Source organism: Zalophus californianus, chromosome 13, assembly GCF_009762305.2.
Source record: "Zalophus californianus isolate mZalCal1 chromosome 13, mZalCal1.pri.v2, whole genome shotgun sequence".
NCBI lineage: Eukaryota > Metazoa > Chordata > Mammalia > Carnivora > Otariidae > Zalophus > Zalophus californianus.
In genome coordinates this window covers 35,609,249-35,625,570 of record NC_045607.1, presented here as the reverse complement: position 1 = coordinate 35,625,570, position 16,322 = coordinate 35,609,249, and the positions used below count along the sequence as shown (strand labels likewise).

Here is a 16,322-nt window from a genome sequence, read left to right as displayed (position 1 = left end):
CCATCAAACATGTGATTGAGGACTTCAAGATGACTCCAGCCTCAGACACCATTTGACGGCAACTGTATGGGAAAACTCCAAGCAAGAGCGACCTAGCTGAGTATAGGAAATCCCAGAATCATGAAAGATACAAGTGCTCCCTACACCAAATAAATTTTAGGGTAATTAATTACACAGCCATAGATAATCAGAGCAATTTAGTTTTATTTTAACCATGAAGAGAATGCAAAGAGAGTGAGTTTTCTTATAACATAGTCTGTCTCTGTATATTGTTCTTGCCTCTGTGCTTAAAAAATAAATAAAATCTCCAAGAACAATAAAAGAGATCTTTATCTGATTTTTTTTTTAACTGACCCTAAGATGTGGAATGGCCAATAAGCATACCAAAAAAATGCTCAGCATACTCAGTCATTAGAGAAATGCAAATTAAAACATGTCCAGGAACACCTGGGTGGCTCAGTGGGTTAGCATCTGCCTTCAGCTCAGGTCATGATCCCAGGGTCCTGGGATCGAGTCCCACATCAGGATTCTTGCTCAGTGGGGAACCTGCTTCTCCCTCTGCCTGCCATTCCCCTGCTTGTGCTCTCTCTCTCTCTGACAAATAAAAAAATAAAATAAATAAAAAAGGGCGCCTGGGTGGCTCAGTTGGTTAAGCGGCTGCCTTCAGCTCAGGTCATAATCCCGGAGTCCCGGGACTGAGTCCCACATTGGGCTCCCTGCTCAGCGCAGTCTGCTTCTCCCTCTGACCCTCTCCCCTCTCATGCTCTCTCTCACTCTCTCTCTCTCTCTCAAATAAGTAAATAAAATCTTTAAAAATAATAATAATAAATAAAATAAAAGGTGTCCATTATGGACAACTGAGATGTCTCACTACAACGGCTATAATTTGAAAGACAAGTGAAGAGTGTTGGATGTAAACATGAGGATGTGAGGAACGTGGGACCCTCATGCATGTGTTGGGATGCCAAATGGTGCAGCCTCTTGCAAAACAGTTTGGTAGATCCTCAAAATGTTAAAAATATACCGTGTGACCAACTAAACAAAAACATACTTACACAAAAATGTTCCAAGCAGTGTTATTCATTATAACCAAAATATGGAAACATATCTATCAACTACTGAATGCATAAACAAAATGTGTTGGATGCACACAATGGAATATTATTCACCCATAAAAAGGAATGGACTAGCAATTCATGCTAAAACATAGACAAACCTTGAGATCATCACGCTAAGTGAGAGAAGCCAGACACAAAGGCCACATATTATGTGATTCCATTTATAAATGTGCAGAATACGCAAATCCATTAAGACATAAAGATTAGTGGTTGCCAGGAGCTGGCAGAAGGAATAATGGAGAGTGACTGCTAATGGGTATGGGTTTTTGAGTGAGGAATGTTAAAATTGTTCTAAAATTAGATGGTGGAGATAGTTGTACAACTCTGAATATACTAATAACCACTGCTTACAAAGATGAAAAATATTTTATAGAAATATAACTTCAATTAATCTTGTTAATACTGAATTCCAATTGTTACTTCTCGTAGAGGGGTTAAAAGTAGTGCTACATATATCTTTATAATCCACATGTAACTAAAAAAAAAAAACTAAAAAATGTAAAAGATCAAGATTAAAAGAAAGTATACAGTCATGAAAGAAAAACCGGTAACACATTTCCTACCTTCCCTAAAAGCAGTCTGCATGGCATTACCTCTACACAACCTGGATTGATGCCTTCATCTGTGATAAATGGACCTAAGGCTAGCACAAGGAAGTTTTGTCCAGAAAAGACTTCTGCTCTGAGTAACCATTCACATACCTGCCCATTTAGAAAGAATTCTCCCATTTCCCTCTCTCAAGTGACCAGCCTTCCTGGAAGTGTTCCAGGCCACTCTGGGAAAGTGTACCACTGAGGCTACAAATTAATTCATCTTGGGATGCCTGGGTGGCTCAATTGGTTAAGTGTCTGCCTTGGGCTCAGATCATGATCTCAGGGTCCTCCTTGCTCAGCGGGGAGCCTGCTCCTCCCTCTGCCTGTCACTCCCCCTTCTTGTGCGCGCTCTCTCTCTCTCTGTCTCTCTGACAAATAAATATATAAAATCTTTTTAAAAAAAAATTTAATTCATCTCACCCCTGATTCCATCCCCAGTCACACGTGGATTAAACTGAGGCAACCTTTAAGAAAAATCACCTCTGGTTCCCAGATCTGAGAAATGGATCACGCCTGAAAGTTAAGTGAGGATACTAAGCAAGGCATCAACATGTGTTTTGACAATTTGCACAATCAGATTAGCTAAGCAATTTTTTGGATGACTTGTATAGGGGACAGAAGATGTGTTCTAGACCCAGCACTATAGGGTGACTCCTGAACAAGTCATTTCTTCCAGTAGGGTCACAGCTTCCAAGTTTATTTTAAAAAGAGTATTGAATTGGCTGTGCCTTATAATCCCTTCAATTCTCAAAATGAGAGAATGTATGTGTGAGTGTCTATGTGTGCACATACACATTCCCGTGTTATGTATCAGGTAGCAGGTTCATTTTTGTTTTTGCTTTCGCAAAACCAATACTGATGTTACAGAAAGAAGTCAGCAACTGTTGCAAACATAAAAATCTGATTTTTAAACAGGCTATCTACTGTTTTCCTCCCCAGAATAATGCCTGATGATCCTATTCAAACCACTCTTGGTGGTTCTCATCCCACTTATTCTGCTCTACATTTTCTTTAATCTACTGCACTTACTCTAACATATTCTATTATTTCCATATTATGTTTATTTTTTATTGTCTGCCTCTCCAGCTAGACTGTACACATGAAAAAATAGCAATCTTTGTTTTGTATTCTGATATATTTCCTAAATGCCTAGACACATAGATGCCAATCAATACATTTGACTGAATCGGTTGAATAAATTATAAATACATAGTCAAGAGATGAATCATTCTATTTCCCTCTGGGAAATAATCATAAGTATACACACTGCAAGCAGGAGAGAGGGAAGAGCAGTTTCTCACAATTCTTTGAGAACTGGGCTGATCAAGTGACAAAAGCCCTTAAGTTCTCTTCCCTCTCCCCACATATTTCAGGAAAAAATGCCATCTCCTAAAAGCACAAAATTGGTCATACAAAGAGTCAGAAATTAGGAGCAAAAATATATTAAAGTAGATGGCAAGTTTTTGGCAGAGGTGGAGAGAAATGTCATCTCCAGACCCTTGAACCTGGAGACAGAACAGAACACAGTTTGGCATCACCACCACAAATGAACAAAAGGAGAAAGGAATATTATACTTAGCAGGGGGAAGAAAACTTAACCCAAAAACATCTTCACAATTACAAAGCACAAGTATGCAACATTACTGGCCTAAAGCAATTCTGCCTTTCCCTCTATCATCACTCTTTCTTCAAATGCTCATTTCTATAATCTGTGGTATACTGAATTTTACAGAGCCAACTATATAGTCTAGCAGTCTCTTTCAGTGGCTTGCTTCTAAAATAAGTTAAAAGTTAAATCCATGCCTCTGGATTACTGTAATAATAAAAGAGACTCTGGAATGCTAAAAGCATACCACTCTCTCTGTAAACAGACTGAAATCTGTCTGAGCAAAGCTCACAAAGAGAGAGATCAACACACAGAACAAAGAAAGCCATTTGGAAAATCCCAAAGACCAACCAACTTCTTGATCTAGCTCCAACAGGATGAGGGAGGAGAATCTTGATTAAAACAGCAGAGAAAAAGATCACTTGGATTGGTCTGCCTGGGAAAACTACCAAGGGAGTGATACATTCCTGCATGTAAGACACAGGAAATGGGAGGGAGGCCACTGGAAACTGATGATGGAAAAGACTAAATTTAAGCCCATCCAACATCAGCAGCCAGATGTTCCAAACACCAAGCCCACATTAGTATCTACTCCAAGGGCTGGGCCATCAAGGGCACTGATGAGTACTGGAAAGCCCCCAAGACCAGATTTTTTTAGAGAAGAAGCGAAACACCAAAATGAAACAAAACTACCAACAGTTTGGACCTGATTTTAAAAACAAACGAAAAAACAGGCCAAAGCAGGCTTCTCTGGCATGAAACAGGTTCTATTCTCAATTCTCACCATTAAATTGGGCTTTGGATACAGAGAAAAAAGTAAGTATGAGAAGAAACCATAATCTAACACAATCAACTACAAAAACAACCAAATCGAAATGGCTAAAATATTTCAAACTAGAAACAGACACAAATTGCTGAGATAATTAGCAGTGTTGGGAGCACCTGTTCATATACTAAGACAATCCTCTCAGTCTGTGCAAGAAAAGAGGAAGCAAAGTGACAGGGATGAGGGGAAAAAAAAATGAAGAGTGTATCAAGAGTCCAGCCCACCTCCTGAAAATTATCCTCAAGTGTTCTGGAACAGACTAATAATCTGACACATAAACCAGAAAGGCCCTCTGGATCTCAACATTGTACACACCCTCCTGGCCCTACGTCCACAGTTACGCAAATGAATCCAACAATATATGGGCAGCATGCATTTTCACCATAATAGACATCAACACAGACCTCACCTTGTCACTGTCATCATGACAAATGTGGTCGTGATGGATGGACTGGCACTGAAAAGAAGCACCAACACTGCCTACAAGAGAAAGGGAGGAAAAGTTAAGATGCAATAATTCCTTACATTCAAACGGTTTTTCCAATTAAAGTTGCTTTTATATCTATTATCCCATCTAATCCTCAACAATACTCAGAAGTAGGCTGTATAGGGATTATTATTCATGCAGTTTAATGAAGCAAAACAAAACACAAAGAGGCTGACTTGCACAAAGTAGCAGTCAGTGAAGTGGCGGGTCTGAAACTAGAAGCTTGTTGTTCAAACCCCTTATTCACCATTTTCTACTATACTGAGCAGTTTAGCTTTCAAAGGCCACCTAAATAAGCATAACAGCTTTCAATAAGGCAAACCTATTTAGAAAAAATTATATACCCCTCTTCAGACTACACACACTTTCTTTGAGAAAAAAGATGACCCTATAAAATCTTAGCATACAGACAATACAATCTAATACACAATCACGGGGCGCCTGGCTAGCTCAGTCGGTGGAGCATGCTACTCTTGATCGTGGGGTTGTGGTTGTGATTTCGAGCCCCATGTTGGGTGTAGAGATGACTTAAAAATAAAATTAAAAAAATGTTTAATACACAATCATATAAAATTACAAATAAGTTATTGCTTTAAAAGTATATATTTTAATATACATATTTGTTAATTTGAAGAACCATCTCCTAATAATAACTGCTCTAATAGCGACATTTCTAACTAATAGGAAAACAAATGATTATTCAATAAATGATTCAAACAACTGATTAGTCTTTTGAAAATGTTTTGGTTCCTACATCACACCATACAGAAAATGGTGGCTCAAAGATATAGGTAAATGTAAAATAATGAAGTCAGTTTTAAAAGAAAATGTAGACCAAAAAAAAGGAAAATGCAGACTTAAAAAATACTCTTGGAGTAAGAAAAACCTTTTGAAAGATAACTAAAACAAAAACTATAAATAAAAAGTTAGCAGGTATGACTGTCTACCTAAGGTGAGCAAAACCCCTTCTCCTCATGTATGAGAATTTGACTTAGGGATAATCCCTGTTAACCTGATTAAAACAACATGCCACCTATATGTTACTTGGCAACACTGCTTATGATAAAAACTGCCAAACTAGTAAGCTGCATCTGGACTAGAAGTACAATAGACACTTAGTAGGAAGCCATGTTTTTGAGCTTTTCTGAGTCTGGTGACATGTAATTAATCCCCCTGCAGAGGATCCTGGAAACTATGCCTGTGGAGTTCTCTGCAGCACCAAAATGTGAATAACATTTCTTTGAACTTAAGTTGTCAGAAGAGCACTTCAGAAAATATGAATTGCTACAGGGACTGCTGCAAGGACTCCCACTATCTTTTTTTTAATATATATTTTTTTTATTTTAAAGATTTTATTTATTTATTTGACAGAGAGAGACACAGCGAGAAAGGGAACAAAAGCAGGGGGAGTGGGAGAGGGAGAAGCAGGCTTCCCATGGAGCAGGGAGCCCGATGCGGGGCTCGATCCCAGGACCCTGGGATCATGACCTGAGCCAAAGGCAGATGCTTAACGACTGAGCCACCTGGTGCCCCAAGATTTTATTTTTAAGTAATCTCTATACCCAATGTGGGGCTTGAACTCAAAACCCTGAGATCAAGAGTCACATGCTCTACCAACTGAGCCAGCCAGGTGCCCCAGGACTCTCACTATCTTACTTATATATATAGTTTCTGTCCTAAATCCTCCTGAACAAAGTGGTGCCAAGTGCAACCTATGGTGGTTTTACCAATCTGAATACGTAAATGTTTAGGTGAACCTAAGACATCCCACTGCCACCTACCATATTCTGTAAAATTTACCATGCCATCAATTCAGATGTCTGATTATTTCATATGCACCTGAGAATGCTACCAACTAAACTTTGATACACTTTCTTAATATTAAACATTTTTATTTCATACTTATTGAAATAACTTTTTTAGACTTGTTTAAAGGTAGATTTTTATGATATATTATTTTTATGCATTATAAAAAGAAAATAATGTCAGAATGGCTAAGATAAAAAACTCAAGAAATAACAAGAGTTGGTGAGGATGTGGGAAAAAAGGAACCCTCATGCATTGTTGGTAGGAATGCAAGTTGGTACAGTCATTGTGGAAACCAGTTTGGGGGCTTCTCAAAAAATTAAAAATAGGAGTGCCTGGGTGGCTCAGTTGGTTAAGTGTCTGCCTTCAGCTCAGGTCAGGATCTCTGGGTCCTGGAACTGAGCCCTGTGTCAGACTCCCTGTTCGGCGGGGAGTCTGCTTCTCCCTCTCCCTCTTCCCCTGGCTTGTGCTCTCTCTCTCTCAAATAAACAAAATCTTTAAAATAAATAAACAGACATCCACAAATAAAACAAAAACAAAAAACACCTAGGCACTGACTTTACACCTTTCACAGAAATTACTCAAGATGGATCATAGACCTAAATGTAAAACACAAAACTATAAAACTTACAGAAGATAACAAAGGAGAAAATCTAAGAAACCTTGGGTTTGACAATGAGTGTTTAGGTACAACACCAAAAGCATAATCCATGAAAGAAAAAATTGAAAAGATGGACTTTGTTAAAATTAAAAACTTCTGCTCTGTGAAAGACGTTTAGAGAACAACCCAAAAAAAGGCCACAAACTGGTAGAAGATATTTGCAAAATGCGTTCTAATTAATCAAAACTCAACAATAAGAAAACATACAACCCAACTTTAAAATGGGCAGGGTTTCTCTTTGCCCTTTGGCCTGAATATCAGAACTCACTACTTTGCCTCTACGGGAAGGGCCCTCTGCTGCTGGAAAACAATGCAGAAGCATCCAAGTGAAAGAATGCACAAAACCACCATCTTCCCTCTCCAGCTAGCTGTCCCTGCCCCATAAGATCAAGGATGTAGACGACTGCTCAATCTGAATTCCTGAAGAATAAAATATAGGTCTTAATGCAGCTTTGGATAAGCTAATCAGAAAAAGAAGTACACAGCAGCAAAAGAAGAAACAAGGGGGCCAGTTTTTGAAACTTAAAAGAATCTAGTAGAGAACAAGCTAAACATACTACATTAGATGACGGTGTTTACAGTGAGTGTTCTGGGTTTTTATCCAAATACATTTTATGAAATTATTATCCTGGCTCAAGAACCTACCCTGGCACCCACAGGCAGAGAAGGTGCCAGGGGGCCAAAGTGACATATGATTCCAGGCAGACAAGGCTGGTTCTTCCAGCTGGTGGCCCATTCAATGGTCTGCTCACACCAAAATTACAGCTCTCACTCTAGGTTCTTAACTTGGGAATATGGGAATAAAATTTTATCTTTATTATCATTAACTTAATATTAAAAAATTCATTCTTATGAATATAGCAACAAACCACATTAGTATTGACAGTATTTGTGACTTTGAGACTAATAAAAACCACATATATTTTCATATAATTGTTGCAGGTATATTGAAATGTCACACATATCACTACTTTAAGGTGTTTTTTTTTCACACATATCACTATTTTGAATTTGTGATAGCTATTAGGAACACTGCTAAAATGTGTTATTTAATGCATTAATAAAGATGCAAATGTTCTTTTATTACAAATTAGTTTTTACTGTTTTGATAACTACATTCTAGTATAACTGATTTTCTTTGTAATCTCATCTATTTTACTTTATGCAATTAAAAATATTCTCCTGGAAAGGGGCTTAATACCAAAGGAGTCCAAGACACACACCAAAAATAATTACAAATCCTACTTTAGCCAGCAAAAGATGCTGGGCCCAGGGAAACCACACAGAAGCTCTGTAACGGAAAAGAGACATGCAACATCCTGAGAAGAGTCAGAAAAATGTGGGAAACTGAGGGAAGAGAACAGAAATGAAGATTAGGGGCACCTGGGTGGCTCAGTCAGTTGAGCATCTGACTCTTGGTTTCAGCTCAGATCATGATCTCAGGATTGTGGGATCAAGCCCCTGTTTACCAGGGAGTCACTTGAGTTTCTCTCCCTCTGCCCCGCCCCCTGCTTGCACATGTACACACACTCACTCGCTCTCTCTCTAAAATGAATAAATCTTAAAAAAAAAAAAAAAAAGGAAAGAAAGGAAGATTAAAGTCAGTGTGGAGCCCAAAGTTTAGAACTAGGGAACATAAAGAGGTCAAGGGTGAAACAGAAACAGGAAGTGGAGAAGTTTCAGAGCAACTGCCAAGAATATCAGCTAGTGTTTTAATCCACAGAAGCAAGGTAGTGATGTAAAGCAAAGACACTATTTGCCATGTTCCCAGAGACCACTACACTGCAAAATCCAATAGTCAAGGGGTGCCTGGGTGGCTCAGTTGGTTAAGTGGCTGACTCTTGATCTCAGCTCAGGTCTTGATCTCCGGGTTGTGAGTTCAAGCCCTGCACTGAGTTCCACACTGGGCATGGAGCCAACTTAAAAAGAAAAAAAAAATCCAACAGTCAATTCTGAATCCTCATCTTTCTTGATCTATTCACAGCAACTGACCCACTTGATTCCACTCTCCTTCTTGAAACCCTTTTCTTCACTTGGCCTCAAGGAAACATCCCACATTACTGGCTGCAACTTCTCAGTCCCATTTACTGGATTCTCTTCATCTCCCCAATTTCTAAAAGTTGGAATCTTCCAAAGATCAATCCTCCAACTTCTCTTTTCTATCTATATTTACTCCTTTCGTGATCCCAAGTAGTCCCATGGCTGTAGCTCCAAACCCTGGCTCCCCCACCTCCCTTGGCAAAGAAATCCAGATTTCTATATCCTTCTACCTACTCAGTATCACTTAGATGTCTAACTAGCATCTCACACATAACATGCTCAAAATTGAGCTCTTGATCTTCCCCTCCAAAACTACCTCTCTTCCAGTTTCAGTAAATGACAAAACTATTCACCAGCTGCTCTGCCAAAACCCTTGGCATCATCCTCAACTCCTCTTTTTCACTCATATCCCACATTTGATCAATCAGCAAATCCCGTTGGCTCCACTTTCAAAATATGCCTGATATAACTACTTCATATATTGTCCACTGCTGCTACCTAAGTCAAAGCCTGGACTGCTGCAATAGCTTAACTGTTCTCCTTAGGGTTCCAATCTTGCCCTGTGAACTTTCCTTACCTCCCCCAACCCCGAATCTGTTCTCTATACAGTAGCATGAATGACTCTTTAAATATTCAGACAGATCATGTCACTCCTCCTCTGAAAACCTTGGTTCCTTCTCTCACTCAAAATAAAATCCGAAGTCCTTATACCAAGGTCCCACGTGACCTGACTATCCTATGCCTTTCTGATCTTATCTCCTGAGACTTCTCCTTTCCTAAAAGGAAATTAAAACACATTAAACGCACGTAGCAAGTTATCATGCTACAATGCAATATACTTAAAACAGTGCCAAAGACCACTGTTCTTTGTAGGCAATAAAATGGCTTCTTAGTCCCAGGCCTATCCAGAACTCACATTCTCCTTTGTTGACACTCAGCATGATTTTCCAAATGACAAGTTCTAACAAGGATAGATGGAATGTAATTGAAACTCTTCGGCACATTGCTTTGGGCGGGGCGGGGGGGGGGAAGGTTGTACTAAGTTTGTGAAATACAACATACAATCTTCTTATATAAACATCAGCAGAAAAACATTGTTGAGACATAAGCACACCCCTTGAAATCTGGACATAAAAAACAAGAGGCATTAAACCACGAAACCAAACTACAGAGACTTAGGCAAAGGGTACACGTATCTTGAAAGGTGGGTAGCTCTTCAAGCTGTAATAAAAGTGTGGCATTTTGAGCACGATGAGGATTTTTTCTCAAGGCACACATCTGAGATGGGGGTTTGCATTATTTAATCTAGAACTAAGAAGTGGGATCCTCTTAACTTCCTAGACTCAATAGCTAGCTGCCTGTCACCTCAGAAACAAAGATTTGAGGGTTTTATATTAAAATGGTGGTTTCAAAGTCAAAAGGATGAAAGATACAGCACAAAAAAATAGTATTGTAATAGCATTCTGTGGTGACAGATGGTAACTACACTTGTGAGCATAGCATAGCATACAGACTTACCAAATCACTAAGTTGTACACCTGAAAATAACTCAACATTGTAAGTCCACTCAATAAAAACATTAGTAAAATGTGCACTTGTTTAGATTTTTATTCATAAAGTATTTTCCAGATCTAACATTTTATGTTGAAAGGAATATTTTTAAAAAACTACATTCTTGGGGCACCTGGGTGGCTCAGTCAGTTAAGTGTCCCACTCTGGATTTCGGCTCAGCTCATGATCTGAGTCGTGAGATCCAGCCTGGAATCAGGCTGTGAGCTGGTGTGGAGCTTCCTTATTATTCTCCCTCTCCCACTCCCTCTGCCCTTCCTCCCCCTCTAAATAAATAAATAAAAAAATACTACATTCTTGAATTTATTAATGTATTCATTTGCCAACAAGGAACTAAACTGGTCAAATCCTAACAGTTTAAAATAAAAAATATTTCTCTTTTAATAAATAAGTAAAATATACTTCCAAATGAAACAAAAAAAGGGGTTTCTGAGGGGTTCAGTTGGTTGAACAAGCAACTCTTGGTTTCAGCTCAGATCGTTATTTCAGGGTGGGGGTATCGAGCCCTGTGTTGGCTCTGCCCTCAGCAGGAAGTCCACTGGAGATTCTCTCCCCTTCCCACTGCCCCCACTTCACGTGCTCTCACTCTCTCAAATAAATTTTTTAAAAAAATTGAACAAAAAAAAACAAAAAATAAAATAAAAATGGAAGGTTTGAGGCAGGTCCAAGTTGGCAGAGGAGTAGGAGACGTTAGTTTCATCTGGTCCCAGGAATTCAGCTAGACAGCTATCAAATCATTCTCAACACCTGTGAACCCAATGGGAGATCTAAGAAAATAAGCTACAACTCTGCAAACAGAAAAGCGACCACATTCTGCAAAGTAGGAGGTGCTGAAAAGGGAATCCGAGGCGATGCATGAGAAGATAAACCACAGGGGAAAGGAGCCTCCATCAGTCGGCACTGGAAAATGATATAGCAGCGGAGCGCAAAATCAGAACTTTCAGAACTCTGCTCCGGTGAGGGACGTGGCTGCCTGAAAGACGCTCAGGCAGCAAAGCAGGGCAGAAGCCTAGGTGGGACGGTGTGGTCTCAGGATTCTCGGGGTCACAGGAAGACCGGGGGTGCCTGAGTGTGACAGAGTTCCCAGGCATCGGAGCCAGGAAGCAGGCTTCAATCAGCGAGCCAGGAGCAGGCTCTCAGCTCAGGGCTGCCATAACCCGAGAACCCAGGCACTGTCTGTGGGCTGACCGCTCTCAGAGCAGGGATCCAGCAAGCGGCAGAACCCGAGAAACCACGCCCCGCCCCGCCCTGCCCCGCCCCGGGAGATGCTGCACAGAAATGCGCCACAGGAGTCTGTAGCATTGGAGACTCGAAAGGGGTTCCCGTGCTTGAGATAGAAATGCTTGGTCACAGGCTGAGTGAGCATGGAGTGTGGACAAAGACCAGGGAGACAAGAGTGATGGACTCCTTTACCCTGAAGGCTCGCTGAGGAATGGGGCCCCAAGCGTTCCGCTCCAGGCTGTTGACTGGGAGGCTGCCATTTTCATTCTCATCCTCTAAACCTGCACGGAAAGCCTTCAGGAAACAAAAGCCACATAGAGCAATCGAGAGTAGAATACTTAGCCTGGCCCCGGGGAACGGCAGTACAATCCTGCCCAGGGCAAAGACCCTTGAGAATCAACGCAACAGGCCCCTCCCCCAGAAGATCAGCAAGAACACCCAGCCAAGACCAAGTTTACCTATCACTGAGAACTGCAAAACTCCAGCGCTAGGGGAATATAGTATATAGAATTCCTGTTTTTATCCCACGATGCTTTAGTCTTATAATTTTAATTTTTTTCCTCTTTCCTTTTTCAACCAGTTTTTTTATTATCAACTTTTTTAATTTTTATTTTACAATTACATTCTATCCTTTCACTGTATTCAATTTTATTTTTGTATATATGTAAATTTTTCTTTCTTTACAATTTTGGGATGCAGTTTCTTCTAACAGACCAGTATACACCCAAAATCTAGTGTATGGCTCTATTCTCTTCACCTATCTGATGATATTCTTTTTTTTGTTTTGTTTTTTTGTTAAAGTCTTTTTTCCCCCCATCTTTAGAGTTACATTCTATCCTTTCAATGTATTTAATTTCATTTTTGAATATATATAAGTTTTCTTTCTTTACAATCTTGAGATGTAGTTTCTTCTAAAAAACCGACCAAAATACACTAGGGATATATTGTATTGCCCTATTCTGTCCACCTGTCTATATTCCCTTTTTTCTTTTAATTTTCATTTTTACCTTCTATCCTTTCACTGTATTTAGTTTTATTTCTGTACATATAAGTTTTTCTCTCTTTACAATTTTGAGATCTAGTTTTCTAACAAATGGACCAATATACACACAGGATCCAGTGTATTGCTCTATTCTGTTCACCTATCTGATTATATTCTTTTTTTAATTTTATTTTTTTAATTCTTCGGTTTGGGGACTCTTTTGATTTGTTTAGTGTGTATTCCTCCAGGGTTGTTGTTACCATTTTAGTATGTGGTTCTCTCATTCATCTATTCATCTCTGGACAGGATGACAAGATGGAAAAACTCACCTCAAAAAAAGAAAAAGAGGCAGCACTGCCAGTAACGTAGTAAGTATGGATAAAAGAAGTTGGAACTAGAATTCAGAATAACGATTATAAAGATACTAGCTGGGCTTGAAAAAAAGCATAGAAGACACTAGAGAATCCCTTTCTGATGAAATGAAAGAACTAAAATCTAATCAAGTCAAAATCAAAAGGCTATTAATGAGATGCAATAAAAAATGGAGGCTCTAACAGCTAGGATGAGGCAGAAGAGAGATTTAGTGATATAGAAGACCAAATGATGGAGAATAAAGAAGCTGAGAAAATGAGAAACTACTACTGGATCACAAAGGGAGAATTCGAGAGATAAGTGATACCATAAAAGAGAAACAATATTAGAATAATTGGGATCCCAGAAGAAGAGGAAAGAGAGAGGGGGGCAGAAGGTATAATGAAGCAAATTATACCAGAGAACTTCCCTAATCTGGGGAAGGAAACAGGCATCCAAGTCCTGAGAACCCCTCTCAAAATCAGTAAAAATAGGTCACACCCCAACATATTAATAGTGAAACATGCAAATCTCAGAGACAAAGAGAAAATCCTGAAAGCAGCTCAGGACAAGAGGTCCGTAACCTACAAGCGTAGAAACATTAGACAGGCAGCAGACATATCCACAGAGACCTGGCAGGCCAGAAAGGACTGGCATGATATATTCAGGGTGCTAAATAAGAAAAATATGCAGCCAAGAATACTTAACCAGCTAAGATGTCATTCAAAATAGAAGGAGTGATAAAAAGCTCCCAGGACAAACAGAAATTAAAAGAACTTATGATCACCAAACCAGCCCTACAAGAAATATAGAAAGGAGTCCTCTAAGCAGAGAGAGAGCCCAAAAGTAACATAGACTAGAAAGGAACAAGGACAATATACAGAAACAGTGACTTTACAGGTAATACAATGGCATTAAATTCATATCTTTCAATAGTTACTCTGAATGTAAATGGGCTAAATGCCCCAATCAAAAGACACAGGATATCAGACTGGATAAAAAAGCAAGACCCATTGATATGCTGTCTGCAAAAGACTCATTTTAGACTCAAAGACACCTCCAGATTTGAAGTGAGGGGGTGGGAAACCATTTATCATGCTAAAGGACATCAAAAGAAAGCTGGCGTGGCAATCCTTACATGATACACACTAGATTTTAAACCAAAGACTGTAATAAGAGATGAGGAAGGACACTGTATCATAATTAAAGGGTGTGTCTAACAAGATCTAACAATTGTAAATATGTATGCCCCTAACAGGGGAGCAGCCAAATATGTAGGCAATTAATAACAATATTAAAGAAACACATCGATAATAATACAATAATAGTAGGGGACTTTAACACCCTCCTCACTGAAGTGGACAGATCATCTAAGCAAAAGATCAACAAGGAAACAAGGGATTTAAATGACAACTGGACTAGATGGACTTCACACATATATCCAGAACATTCCACCCTAAAGCAATAGAATATACATTCTTCTCAAGTGCACATAGAACATTCTCCAGAATAGATCACATCCTGGGTCACAAATCAGGTCTCAACCAGTACCAAAGACTGGGATCATTCCCTGCATACTGTCAGACCACACTGCTTTGAAACTCAAACTCAATCACAAGAGCAAAGTTGGAAAGAACTCAAATACATGGAGGTTAAAGAGCACCTACTAAAGAATGAATGGGTCAACCAGGAAATTAAAGAAATAAAAAATTCATGGAAACAAATGAAAATGAAAACACAACTGTTTAAAACCTTTGGGATGCAGCAAAGGTGGTCCTAAAAGAGAAGTATATAGCAGTACAAGCCTTTCTCAAGAAACAAGAAAGGTCTCAAATATACAGCCTAACTTTATACCTAAAGGAGCTGGAGAAAGAACAGCAAATAAAGCCTAAACCCAGCAGAAGAAGAGATAAAATAAAGATCAGAGCAGAAATCAATGAAATAGATCACAAAACTGGGAGCTGGTTTTTCAAAGAATAAGACTGATATTGGCCAGACTTATCAAAAAGAAAAAAGAAATGACCCAAATAAATAAAATCATGAATGAAAAAGGAGAGATCACTACCAACACCGAAGAAATACAAACAATTATAAGAACATATTATGAGGGGTGCCTGGGTGGCTCAGTCAGTTAAGCATCTGACTTTGGCTCAGGTAATGTTCCCAGGGTCCTGGGATTGAGCCCTCCATTAGGCTCCTTGCTCTGCAGGGAGCCTGCTTCTCCCTCCACCTGCTGTTCCCCCTACTTGAGCTCACTCGCTCGCTCTCTCTCTGACAAATAAAATCTTACAAAAAAAAAAAAACACATTATGAACAACTATATGCCAACAAATTAGACAATGTGGAAGAAATGGATGCATTCCTAAAGATGTATAAACTACCAAAACTGAAAAAGGAAGAAATAGAAAACCTGAACAGACCCATAACCAGCAAGAACTTGAAGAAATAATCAAAAATATCCCAACGAACAAGAGCCCAGGGCCGGATGGCTTCCCAAGGAATTTCAACCAAACATTTAGGAGAATTAATACCTATTCTTCTGAAGCTGTTTCAAAAACTTGGAATGGAAGGAAAACTTCCAAACTCCATGAGGCCAGCATTAATTACCTTGATCCCAAAACCAGACAATGACCCCAACCAAAAAGAATTACAGACCAATAACCCTGATAAACATGGATGCAAAAATTCTCACCAAAATATTAGCCAATAGGATCCAACAGTACATTAAAAGGATTATTCAGCATGACCAAGTGGAATTTATTCCTGGCCTGCCAAGATGGTTTAACATCCACAAATCAGGGCGCCTGGGTGGCTCAGTCGTTAAGCATCTGCGTTTGGCTCAGGTCATGATCCCAGGGTCCTGGGATCGAGCCCCACATTGGGCTCCCCGCTCAGCGGGAAGCCTGCTTCTCCCTTTCCCACTCCCCCTGCTTGTGTTCCCTCTCTCACTGTGTCTATGTCAAATACATAAATAAAATCTTTAAAAATAAAAAAACCATCCACAAATCAATGCGATACAATACATTAATAAAAGAAAGGACAAGAACCCTAAGATCCTCTCA

At 39.3% G+C, this 16,322-nt stretch overlaps 1 protein-coding gene across 3 annotated transcripts in view; it reads right to left on the bottom strand.

The window, feature by feature from the left end:
* RNF38 (ring finger protein 38) overlaps positions 1-16,322 on the bottom strand; it is a 129,771-nt gene that overhangs the window by 58,600 nt on the left and 54,849 nt on the right. For all 3 annotated transcript variants that reach the window (XM_027615041.2, XM_035723544.1, XM_027615040.2), the window contains exon 2: positions 4,553-4,623. The gene's annotated coding sequence lies outside the window, so the exon portion shown is untranslated. The remainder of the gene's footprint in view (positions 1-4,552; positions 4,624-16,322) is intronic.